Source organism: Pteropus medius, unplaced genomic scaffold (assembly GCF_902729225.1).
Source record: "Pteropus medius unplaced genomic scaffold, Ma_sr-lr_union100, whole genome shotgun sequence".
NCBI lineage: Eukaryota > Metazoa > Chordata > Mammalia > Chiroptera > Pteropodidae > Pteropus > Pteropus medius.
In genome coordinates, this window is record NW_024344371.1 from 7717818 (window position 1) to 7729041 (window position 11224).

An 11224-nucleotide genomic window follows, 5' to 3' on the forward strand; every position below is an offset into this window, starting at 1 on the left:
TCGAAGATCATAAATAAGAGTAGAAGCCAAGATTCGAACCTAGATCTCTCAAAATTCCAAAGCTCAAAAGACCAGAGTCACTTGAGCTTGCACCTACCTACCTCTCCCAGCTGCTCCCCATCCCTCCTCACTCAAATGCTTGGGCTTCAGTAACTCCAACAGGACAAAGTCTTTCCTTCCTCAGCACAACTAACCTGTTTTTGCTTTTACTTAGAAAACTCTTATTACCACTTTCTCTTGCTAGCTCTTTCTCATTTTTCAGTCTTCATCAAAAACATCACTTCCTCAGAAAATGGTGCCACAATCCAAAACATGGTCCCCTGGTATATGTCTTCAATAGCACTCAAGACTTTTCCATTTCACTCATGTTTTGTAATTACACATTTAATTGTGTTTCCTCCTTTGATGATACCTTCCCCACTAAACCATTAGCTTCAGCAGTGCAGGAATCACCTCTGTTTGCTCTTCACTCTCCAGGACCTAGCACAGTGCCTAACACACAAAATGTATTCAATAAATACTTTTGAGTGAATGAGAAAGTGAGATATGGGAACTGTCTAAAATTATTCATCATCTAAGGTGCTCTCAAATTCTTTACTATCTAATAAGTTTGTCAGTCAAGAGCATTTAGAATTTACGGTGGTAGAAGACTTCAGGTTTTTACTGGTGTGCCAAAATGAAATACTAGCAATGAGAAAAGAAACCATTATCCACTTTATCAAAAACACATGAAAAAGCCATGGAAAATGTTATGGCTCTGAAGCCCCTCACCATGCTGGGAAATTAGCAGGATCCTGGGTTTGACGGTCACTCCCTTGGATAAGAAGCCATGGCTGTTCCTCACTGGTGTCACAGTCATCATAGCGTGTCTGTTCTGGGTTACCAAAAGACTGTCTGATTAAACCACATGCCAGGTCTCTTTACCAACTCTTTAACATTAATTACTGCAAACTAATCCAGGCTAATTCTTTCAGGTTTTATAAAGGCACAGGCCCCGCCTTCCAATGATATTTCCGACTTTTATGCTGGGATTCACTTAAACAGAATTTTCTCAGGTTACTTCCTGTGGGTGAAAAACTAATGCACGCTAGTTAAGCAAAGATTGAACAGCAAGTCAAAATTCTTGAGTTTTCATTCAGTTCTGTTACCACCTCACTATGTACACTTAGAGGCCAAATAATTTTAACCCCTCTAACATATCTTAACTTTCCCATCTGTAAAACTACGACCATCACTCTAACAGAGTTATAGCTAGTCCGAGGGCTTGTAAGATTCTCAGAGACATTTGGGTGATTGACCCTTGCTCTAACTCTGCAACTCTAGGATCGGAAAAAGTCTTAGATGAGACTGTGCTAGCCTGGGGGAGAATGAAAATGTTAAAAAGAAGGAGTGTGGTGCTGGCTTCCAGCACATATACTAAAAATTTAAATGATACAGAGATTAGCAGGGCCCCTGTGCAAGGACAGCATGTAAATTTGTGAAGCATTTCATATTTTTTTAAATGAGAAATAAAAAAAATAGTGTTTTGATATTTGTGTACTCTATTATGCCAGAGTCATATGGCATAACACCAATAGTGATGATTATAAACATCCAGCTGGGTTTAGTTGGGGTGCAGTGGGGGATGGTTCTGCCCATTGCTCAGTGACACTTCCTGCAAGTCCCAATGTGATCCGCAGTCACTCAGACTGATCATATACAGTGATGTTGAAGTCCTCTTTGCGAGACCCTGAGGCTTATAGAATATGACTGTCATAGGAGAACATTGGTGATCTCTCTACTGTGTATCCCCCTAGCACTTTTTTCCATCTATATCTTTAGATAAATACACCTTGACTGATTTTCCAGGTAGTATCTGCGCCTGACCTATCACTCAGAACCTACTATTGATATTTGTCAACATGGTGGTAACATAGGTTCAAATGTGCTTTGGAAATATAAAAAGTATTTCACAATTAAGAGTGATTATCACCAACTTGCCACAAAGGTGAATTTTTTGAGCTCTGATTTCTTTTTTTTTTTTTTTTTTAGGCGAGGCAACTCTTTGTTGACCTCACAGATTGCAAGAACCTTGTCAACTTACAATCCCTTATTTTTTATTTATTGTTTATGCCTACAGCACCTGGTCTTCCTAGGTGGTCTCCCATCCAAGTACTAACCAGGCCCGACTCTGCTTAGCTTCTGAGATCAGACAGGATCAGGCTTGTTCAGGGTGTCATGGCGATAGTGATCTCTGATTTCTATAAGAAATAGATGCAATAGTATTTGCAATCAGCTCAAACTCAGACTCTGTTGCTGCTTATAGGCTTTATGTCTTCAGAGTCTCTCGAAACCTGAGTATCTCTATCTGAAAAGCAGAAATTCAATAATAGTAGTGTCTATCTCATTAGGCGATTGTGAGGGTAACAGGGACCAAAGTTTTGCCACCCTGAAGCTGCCTTTGAGATATTGATTTTAAGCTGTCTATTAAGAAACAAAAGACTCAAAAAGAATCTTTGATCCTCTGCTTTCCTGTCCAAGAGATTTGAATCGAAAGGCCTACTCCAGGAACGGAATCTTAGGATGTTGCCTTAGCCTAATTTGAATTAAGTATGGTAAATAGCAAGGCTTCAGGCAGAGGTCTGTTAGCTAGATAGCCGCTGTGTCCCACTGTTTCTGAGTACCCCAGCAAGAGTTTGCCTGCCACATATGATCCACTCTTCCTAAGCTACCTGCAAACTGCCCAGTCTCACCTCTGAAATCCAATACCCCTTCCCCACCTTTCTCCTTTATCCAAAATGTCGTATATACTCAATGTTGCCTCACTGTCTTTGGAATTTTCATGCTTATGTGAATTCCCTATGGGGATGTATTAAAATTTTATTCTCTCCTGTCAATCTGTCTCTGTTAATTTAATTATTAGCCCAGCTAGAAGAACTTAGAAGGTGGAAGGAAAAGTATTAATATTTTTTTAGCCTTCACAAGGGCAAAAGATAATACAGAAAATACCTAGTGTTGTCCAGCCCCCAGAAGGTGCTAATATTTTAATATGAAATCAGAAACCCAAAATCTGAGAGAAGTAAATGAATTTAAAAGCTCTGCATGTATCGGAATATTTTATGGTAAAAATAACAGAAAATTAAACTCAAACTGGCTTAACTTATAATGGAGATTCACTGGCACCTGTAACTGAAAAAGTCCATGGGAAATTTAAACATCGAGCAGTGTGCATTCACGGAAGGTGCGACACAATTTCTGTGCGGTTGTCCTGGCTCCCCCTTACTCCACACATTACTTTTCCCTTAGGCCGGCTTCCATCACTGTTGCAAGATGCCTGCCAGCAGCTACCAGGGCAGAACACTTTCTCCTTCACATCCAGAAAAGAAAGGATATGACTTCTCACAACGAACAAGAGTCCTCAGTTTTAGAGACCCTTGAATTAGCCACTGTGACCAGGTGAGTACCAGGCACTGACATTTAGAACTGGGGAAACTGAGTAGAGAGGTGTTATACAATGGAGAAAGGTAAAATGAATGTCACAAAGAAAACCACAGTGTCTGTTATAGTAACACGATAAATGCTTAGTGGGTGACAATGCATTCCAAAGTTGTGGTTGGGTTTTTGTTTGTTTGTTTGTTTGTTTGTTTGTTTTTACGAAAATAAAATACCTATGAAGAAACACTGAGTTCTAAGGTTTCCAGGACCCTAGTAAGCCCAGATGGCAGAGGAGGAATGGGGAAGAAGCTGGCAGGGACTCTCTGAACTGCCCACTGGAAACCCCAAGGTATAACCCAGCTCAGGAGGAAAGTTTGCTGTCCTCTAGGGGGCCCTGAGAGTTTGAGCACCAGCATCTTCAAGGCTGCTCTGAACACCCCAAAGGTGGGAATCATGGCAGAGTTCTTCCATCCGATTCCTACAGTTCTGAAACCAACTGGAGGAGCACAAGAAAACTTCCCACTGCTGGGGAAGTTTAAGTGATGAAAGCTCCTCTTCTTATTTTTCCAGAGAAAATTGCAAACACTCCATCAGTGCCACTGGAAAGTCTGAAATACTGACACAAATGAGATCTCCGCTTAGAAAGAAAGTAAAAGTCCCGGGACAAACCTCTTAAGATGATTTCCTTTGCCTAAATAAAGCATTTGATTGGATCGTGGGGCTCATTTGGCTGTATGGAATTAAAATCCACTTATGCAAAGGTACTTACACAAAAAGTGAATTTATTAGATGATTACTCAGTATCTTCCGGCCAAGAAGTAGAGCCGGCCTCAGAAGGGACTAGATTCATTTGACCAAGGAATGAATGCCCAATCGCTTTAGTTTTCTGTCACAACCAGCTTTCCTGGCTTAACTTTTCTATGGGTCAGTCTTGGATTTACATATTTCTTGTTCAAGAGCCATTGCTACAATGCTGAGTAGTTCCTACAAGCCAAGCCAGATTTCTGAGAGAAAGGGCCCACTGATACATGTCGGGTCAGATGGCTGTCCTTGGCCAATCGACTATGGCTGAGGATGGCTATACACTCAGGTTGGGTTCTATCAGTGGACTCTGAGAAAGGTAATGAGCAGGAAGGTCGAAATGACCGAAATGCATATGTTAGACATGTCAGTTCTTTCCTCTTCTATCAAAGTATAGTCAGTGCTAGAGGATTTCATAAAAACATCAGAGAAATAGAAACCATGAGAGCAACATGATCTAGGTGTAGACAAGTAATCTCTCAGCTTGGCCCCATTCTAACTTTTTATGTATCCTTGATATAGCACAATTTCTTAGTGCTGCATGTTTTTCATGTGCCAAATAATTATACTTTTTTTGTAACTCGTAGGATTATAGAAGAGATAAAGAAATAATAGATATGAAAATAATTTTAAACATTAAAATGATGTTATTTACACTCTGTACACTATAAAGCATCTCTTCTGAATTCTAACTCAAACTCCAGTGTTGACATGGAAATACTTGAGTTCAGAACAGCCATTTTGGGTTAATTCTCCTAGGGGGACACAGATCTTACATCTACCACATTACTGTGGTGGAGTGTTTGACAAGTTACATGCTTACACAGCATACACACGACAGACACGAGAGAGGAGAGCTGCAAAGATTACAGAAAGGCAGGAAAGTAAAAACAAACAAAAATAACAACAAAGTAAAAACAAGAAAAAAAACCCTCATCCCCATGAAAACAAAAATAGATAAGTTCATACAGCCTGCAATATGTACTCCTTATCCACTAAGAATAAAAAGAATGGAAATAGGCTGCAAATAAGAGATTTGGACTTAAGAGAGAAATTCCTGGGCATGAGGGCTACTAAGCATTTCCTATCAAATAAAAGTATTCAATCAGTCCTTCTCATGCAACAAATGATGCACTGTTTGACTGACACATTGTTTGACAGATGCATCGTTTGACTGATGCATTGTTTGATGGCAGGATTTGTTGCATTCATCTTTGATTCCTCAGCATCCAGCATGGTGTGTGACCTTGCAGACACTCAGTTAATATTGCTGAGGATATGAGTGTTCAGAGACTGAAATGACAGCAGTATACAGCTGTCATTTCTTGTACCTTCTCTGATCAAAAATCAGTTCCTTGGCACCATGCAAGGGAAGGGGGACATTTAACTTTCTTCGTTCCAATGTAAAATGTACCAATTATGAGAATGTTCTTGTTTTTGTGGACTTAGAGGTGATCCCCAAGAAGCAAGTGTCCCTCTATATTGTTATCTTTCTAGAGTAGCCTGACACTAAAAGCTTGCCATTTACCAAAAATCCTCCTAATTTATGTGTTATGTCTCTTGATCTACTCATGAAGGTTGGGCTGAAATTTGTCAATAACCTCTAGTCCTTAGTGCTGTGTCAGAAAACTGAGCTTTTAGTACAGTGGAAGGCAATGTGGCATGCTAGAAAGTCTCCTGTGAACTTGGGATAATTCTGATCTTGCTAGTAACTGCTTATCTGGTCTTAGGTACCTCATTTGGCTTCTCTTCATCTGTTTTCTCATTTGTAAAATAAGAGAATTAAACTAGGTGCTCTCTCACGCCTCAGTTCTATCACTGTATGGTTCCAAATAGCATACCATTATCTTAGAGTAGCTTACTATACCTAGAAAACCAGTTACTGCTCAAAGGGAAGATGAAAGCAAGTGTGATATTCACTTAATTTTTTAATTCTATATTTTCAGCAACTTCTGAGTACATTTAAAGTCTGAGTCTTAGTCAATGTCTGAGGGAACACATTTTTATCTCTGAGGGGATTGGGTCCATCTTCTTCATCCCCATTACCATGAGGTAAAAGTGGCAACATCAAAAAAAAATTTTAAAAATAAAAATAAAAGCCAACTTTACTACCAAAATGACTGAAAGAAAAATGTCAACGAAAAAAATTTTAAACCCAAAACAAACACCAAACAGCAAAATTCCAGTCTGTCAAATACAGTAATTTGTGACTGACACATCACTGTTGATTTACTTCAACTTGGTTACCAGCAGGTCCAAGCAAACAAACATCACTGAGTATAGAAACGATCATCTCACTTATGCCACAATCCAAAACAATTTTTTAGACATGTGTTGTTCCAAAGAACAAACAGGAGCAGATCAGAACTTTCTTTAGCCTTTGTAGGGATAAATTAGCCTGGCACACATCCCTTTAATCATAAACAACTTTTGTCTAAAGGATTCAGATTTACTAGAACAATCTAAATCATCCCTTCCAAATCTATTGCCTAAGCCCTAATGTCCTAAGGCATCCATTGTTTGTAACGGAACTAACTTCTCTTTTTTGCATCTAGAAAGGTACTTGCCATGTACCATCCTTGGAAGAATTGAGAAGAGAGTCACTCAAATCATTTTCTGAAATCCAGTTCAGAAAAGCTGATTAAACAGACTCAGCACTCCTTACACTTCACCTCTTCACAGAAGTTTGGGGCCTCACGAGGCACAGAAATATGTCAACATGAATGGAGTGCGTCTCTGCTTCCATAGATTTATTTATTAGTCTTATTGAACTCCTTTAAATTTAATATTACACACAGGTGTGTGTGTGTGTGTGTGTGTGTGTGTGTGTGTGTGTGTCTCTCTCTCTCTCTCTCTCTCTCTCTCTTTATCTTATTTGTCCTTTGGTTTTTCTGGGTTTTCGTTTGCAACCTGTCCAAACTGATAGACTTCCATAATGCCTGAGATAATGATTGCACCAATCAAAAACATCATAAATTGTGTATTTAAGTATCATTATTCTGAAATTACTTTTAAGTACTATGAGATACAGCAAATTAGCAATTCAAGTAGTGCCATTGAGATTTTACGTATACTTGAACAAAATAAAGATATAAAGTCAATGAGTTTAAGCGAACACCCCATAGTCCTAAATTAGAATTGGAAGTACCCACATAAAACCATAATGTATTTGATGTATATTACAGAAAAAGAAAATTATCCCTAGTTCTATCCAATAAAGGCTTAGGAACAATAACCAACCCAGTGTCAACAAGCACCCCTGGCACCTAGATTATGATCTCTAAATACCATTTCCCACTAAAAGAAACCAGAGTTCTTTGGAGAACTAGCTAATTCCACATCTTAGGCAGAAAATTTCCAAGATGAGCCTGGAACACCTTGTCATACCTTGTCATACTAGCTAATTCCACATCTTAGGCAGAAAATTTCCAAGATGAGCCTGGAACACCTTGTCATACAAGGAAGCTATCAAAGACTACTAGAGTTGATGTAAAAGGAACTCAAGAACAAACTAGAAATGGCCTCACAGGCCAAAAATGGGCCAATGTGAGCAGGAAGGAGGACAATAACTACAACAGACTGAAACACATCAAATATGCTAAAATCCAGGAGTTCATTATAATATGGAAAACAAACAAACTTAGTCACCTTTGGAAGATTCAAGGGAACCAACCTATTTTTTAAATTTTACTGTAGTAAAATACACATAACATAAAATTTACTATCCTAAACATTTTTAAGTGTATAGTTCAGTGGCATTTAGTACATTCACACTGCTGAACAACCATCACCACCATCTCTAAAACTTTTCCATCCTCACAAACTGAAACTCCATATCCATTAAGTACCAACTCCCTATTACCCATCCCCCAAATCTCTGTCAACCTATTATTTTGAACTGGTAAATAAAGGTTAAAAGTGAAACATTTATCTTGCCTTTCCTATATGACTTATACCTCAGGGTAACCAAATGAAGGGATTCTCTTTTTGGAAGTAGTCCAGCTAATACATGAAGAAGGAATATTAAAATTAAGAATATCACCATTTTGTAAACCCCAATAAATTAAAGAATCAAAACAATGATTAGTAATGACAGATAACATCACAAAAGAAAACATTTTATACCTCCTGAGGCTTCAAAGTACAAACTGCCATCTATAAAGTAGGACACACACATACACACACAACAACAACAAAATTACCTGAATCTGATCAAGCCTCTATAACTAACTCCCAAATATATAATAATACAGAGGACAGAGGAACATATTTAATGGCACCATGGAGACAGATACAATCAGCAAAACCCAGACCATAAAAAAAAACTACAGAAAATGACCTAGATTTTTCAATAAAACGTAAACAAATTTTAAAAAAATAAAATTTTAAAATGAAGATAAAGAGAAAACCTATATATCAAAAGAGATTAAGAGACACATCAAACAGTTATAATTGTATGAACCTTATTTGGATTCATAGTTTAAGCAATGTAAACTCTAAGTGGCTATGATGATAAGAAATTAATAATTTTTTGTTATGATAATATTAATGTGGTTATATTTAAAAAGAGAGTCCTTATCTTGGAGAAAGATCTTTGGAGATTTAAGATTATAATACCTGTGATTCCTTAAAAACAATCATGGGTAAGGGCATGAAAGAAAAGAAAATGGCCATAAATTGATCATTGTTCAAGCTGGGTAATACATAAAACATTGCTCACTATAATATTTTATTTACTTTTTGAATATGTTTAAAATTTTCCATAACAAATCTTTTTTATAAAAAAGGATGAAAATTAAAACCCAAAATGAAACTCTTGGGCTTAACGTATAATTTGAATTAGTTCTGGTCACATAACAGCTTTAATTACAACTGAAAAACTGTTTGGGGGGGCTGAGTGAAAGGATTAAGAACTACGAATTGGTACTTAAAAATAGTCACAGGAATGTGAAGTACAGTATACAGAATACAGTCAATAATATTGTAATAACCACGTTACTAGTGCCAGGTGGATACTAGACTAATCAGGGGATCACTTTAGAAATTATTTAAATGTCTAACCACTATGCTGTGCAGCTGAAACTAATATAATACTGAATGTTTAATCAAAAAATTAAAATTAAAAAAAATTTAAAACTAAAGAATAATAAAAAATAAAAAAACTTGGTCTTAAATAGCTCAATCTAAAAGCTGACATTTATGCTTTTCTTCTGCTATACATGAAAGTGATTTTCAGTACCAATTAAATTTCAAATAATTGTGGCTTTTCAGGGTAATATGAAGCTCAGCAAATCTCATTGCTATGTTTGTCATACTTGGAGCAGCATTCCTATTAAATGTGTTCTTTAGTGTGAAATGTTGGCTAAGCAATTTAAATAAATTTCATTTTAAACTTTCTAAAGATATTGGCCAAATCTTCACTCATGCTTTCTGCTTTCAAAGGTTGATGAAATGGTAAAATGAAAATGTTTCTACGTCTTCCTTTAAAACTGAAGATGATGTTCATAATATTGCCTAGAGCTCTTTATATATGCTCAAATCAACGATTCTTTTTATAACTCAGTTCCAGAAAAAAATATTTATCTTTCAAGGGGAATAAATCTTTTTAATCATTCAAAAAATAATATAATGAATTTTCTTTTTTCGTCTAGCCTTCTAGGAAACTCGAAGCCAAATTTAATTGTATCTGTTTTTTTATGTGTTCCCTCTCTCCTTTTACAAAGTTTAAATATTTTTATATGAGTCATTTATTGTAAAACTGTATCCGTTAGAATTAGTAATAACATATCATTGATGTACATTTTATCCACATTTTAACATCTCTGAAATTGGCATGCATCTTACAATCAGAATAGTTTTCCCAGAAGCATTTTTTCTTATTTAAAATTACATTAATAATAATGTATTATATTTTATTGTAGCTTAGATTTGACAAAATGTGAAAATGTCTTTGACAATTATTCTGTAATATGAAAATACTACAGCAGAACTGGGAAACTAGAAAAACTAGGGATGGAAGTAAGCCTTATTAAATACTTGAATTTATCTATACCATATTTCAAAGAACTCTTTCTCATGCCCTCCAATTTTTTTAAAGTAGTATATAAGGAAGGAATTGGCCTTTGCTATACATAATTATTTGGAAACATTTTGTATTCAGCTTATGCTTTTTGTTCCAATAGAAAATGCTATATGAGCTTCACATTTTAGCAACACTATCAATATATAATTCCCTAGAATCACATGTACAAGATATTTTATTTCAGATCCTAATGGCTCAGCAAAGTTTATTAAATCAATGGCTTCACATAACCACTACTGTCACTATCCTTTGACTACCACACCACAAATCGATATCAAGCTGTTTATACATATTCTTATAGGATTATAAAAGATGTTCTCAAAGAATCTCATAAAAACATGTCTTTTAATCAATGTGGGCATTAGTATCTTTATTTATAAAATTAGGATGATACCTACCTTTGACCACCACACCACAAACCATGTCTCCCAGGGAAGAATAGAATAAACATTCCCTCCTTAAGTATACTACAAAAGTCACTGCTAGAGTGGACCCCTGGAAAAAAAAGGGTTTGGGATCAGCACTAATATCCACCTACCTTACCATCTAAATGAATCACATTAGGCTTTTGCTCCATTTAAATATATTTTAGAAATTATTGTTTGGCCTAAATGTTAAGAATATGAGCAGAACCTGCTATATTTGTGCTTGGAATATAATAATAATATTTTCTAACTATCTTGTTATGCTAACCTATGAATTATGTGTTTCTCTTGAGGATCTACCAATTTCATAGCAGATATTATGGGCCACACATGCCTGAAAGATCTCACCGGACATGCCCACTGAGGGATTTCTTTCTCCTTTTTCATATTCTCATAGCCCTTATCATTTCCATCACCTTCTGGCATTTATTTAAACATTTCCCTGTGGTTCTATTTGACAATTAATAGCAAAAATACAGCATAACCTGGTGGTTAAGGGCAT

General features: G+C 36.4%; 1 non-coding gene and 1 pseudogene across 1 annotated transcript; one reads left to right on the plus strand and one right to left on the minus strand.

Annotated features, from left to right (window-relative positions):
• Positions 1 to 1394: 1394 nt before the first annotated feature.
• On the plus strand, positions 1395 to 1497 carry LOC120608623 (U6 spliceosomal RNA). Its single transcript, XR_005654450.1, has one exon. It is a non-coding gene; the product is annotated as a U6 spliceosomal RNA (small nuclear RNA).
• A 613-nt stretch (positions 1498 to 2110) lies between these two features.
• LOC120608665 (uncharacterized) lies at positions 2111 to 2229 on the minus strand (annotated as a pseudogene).
• Positions 2230 to 11224: the final 8995 nt, after the last annotated feature.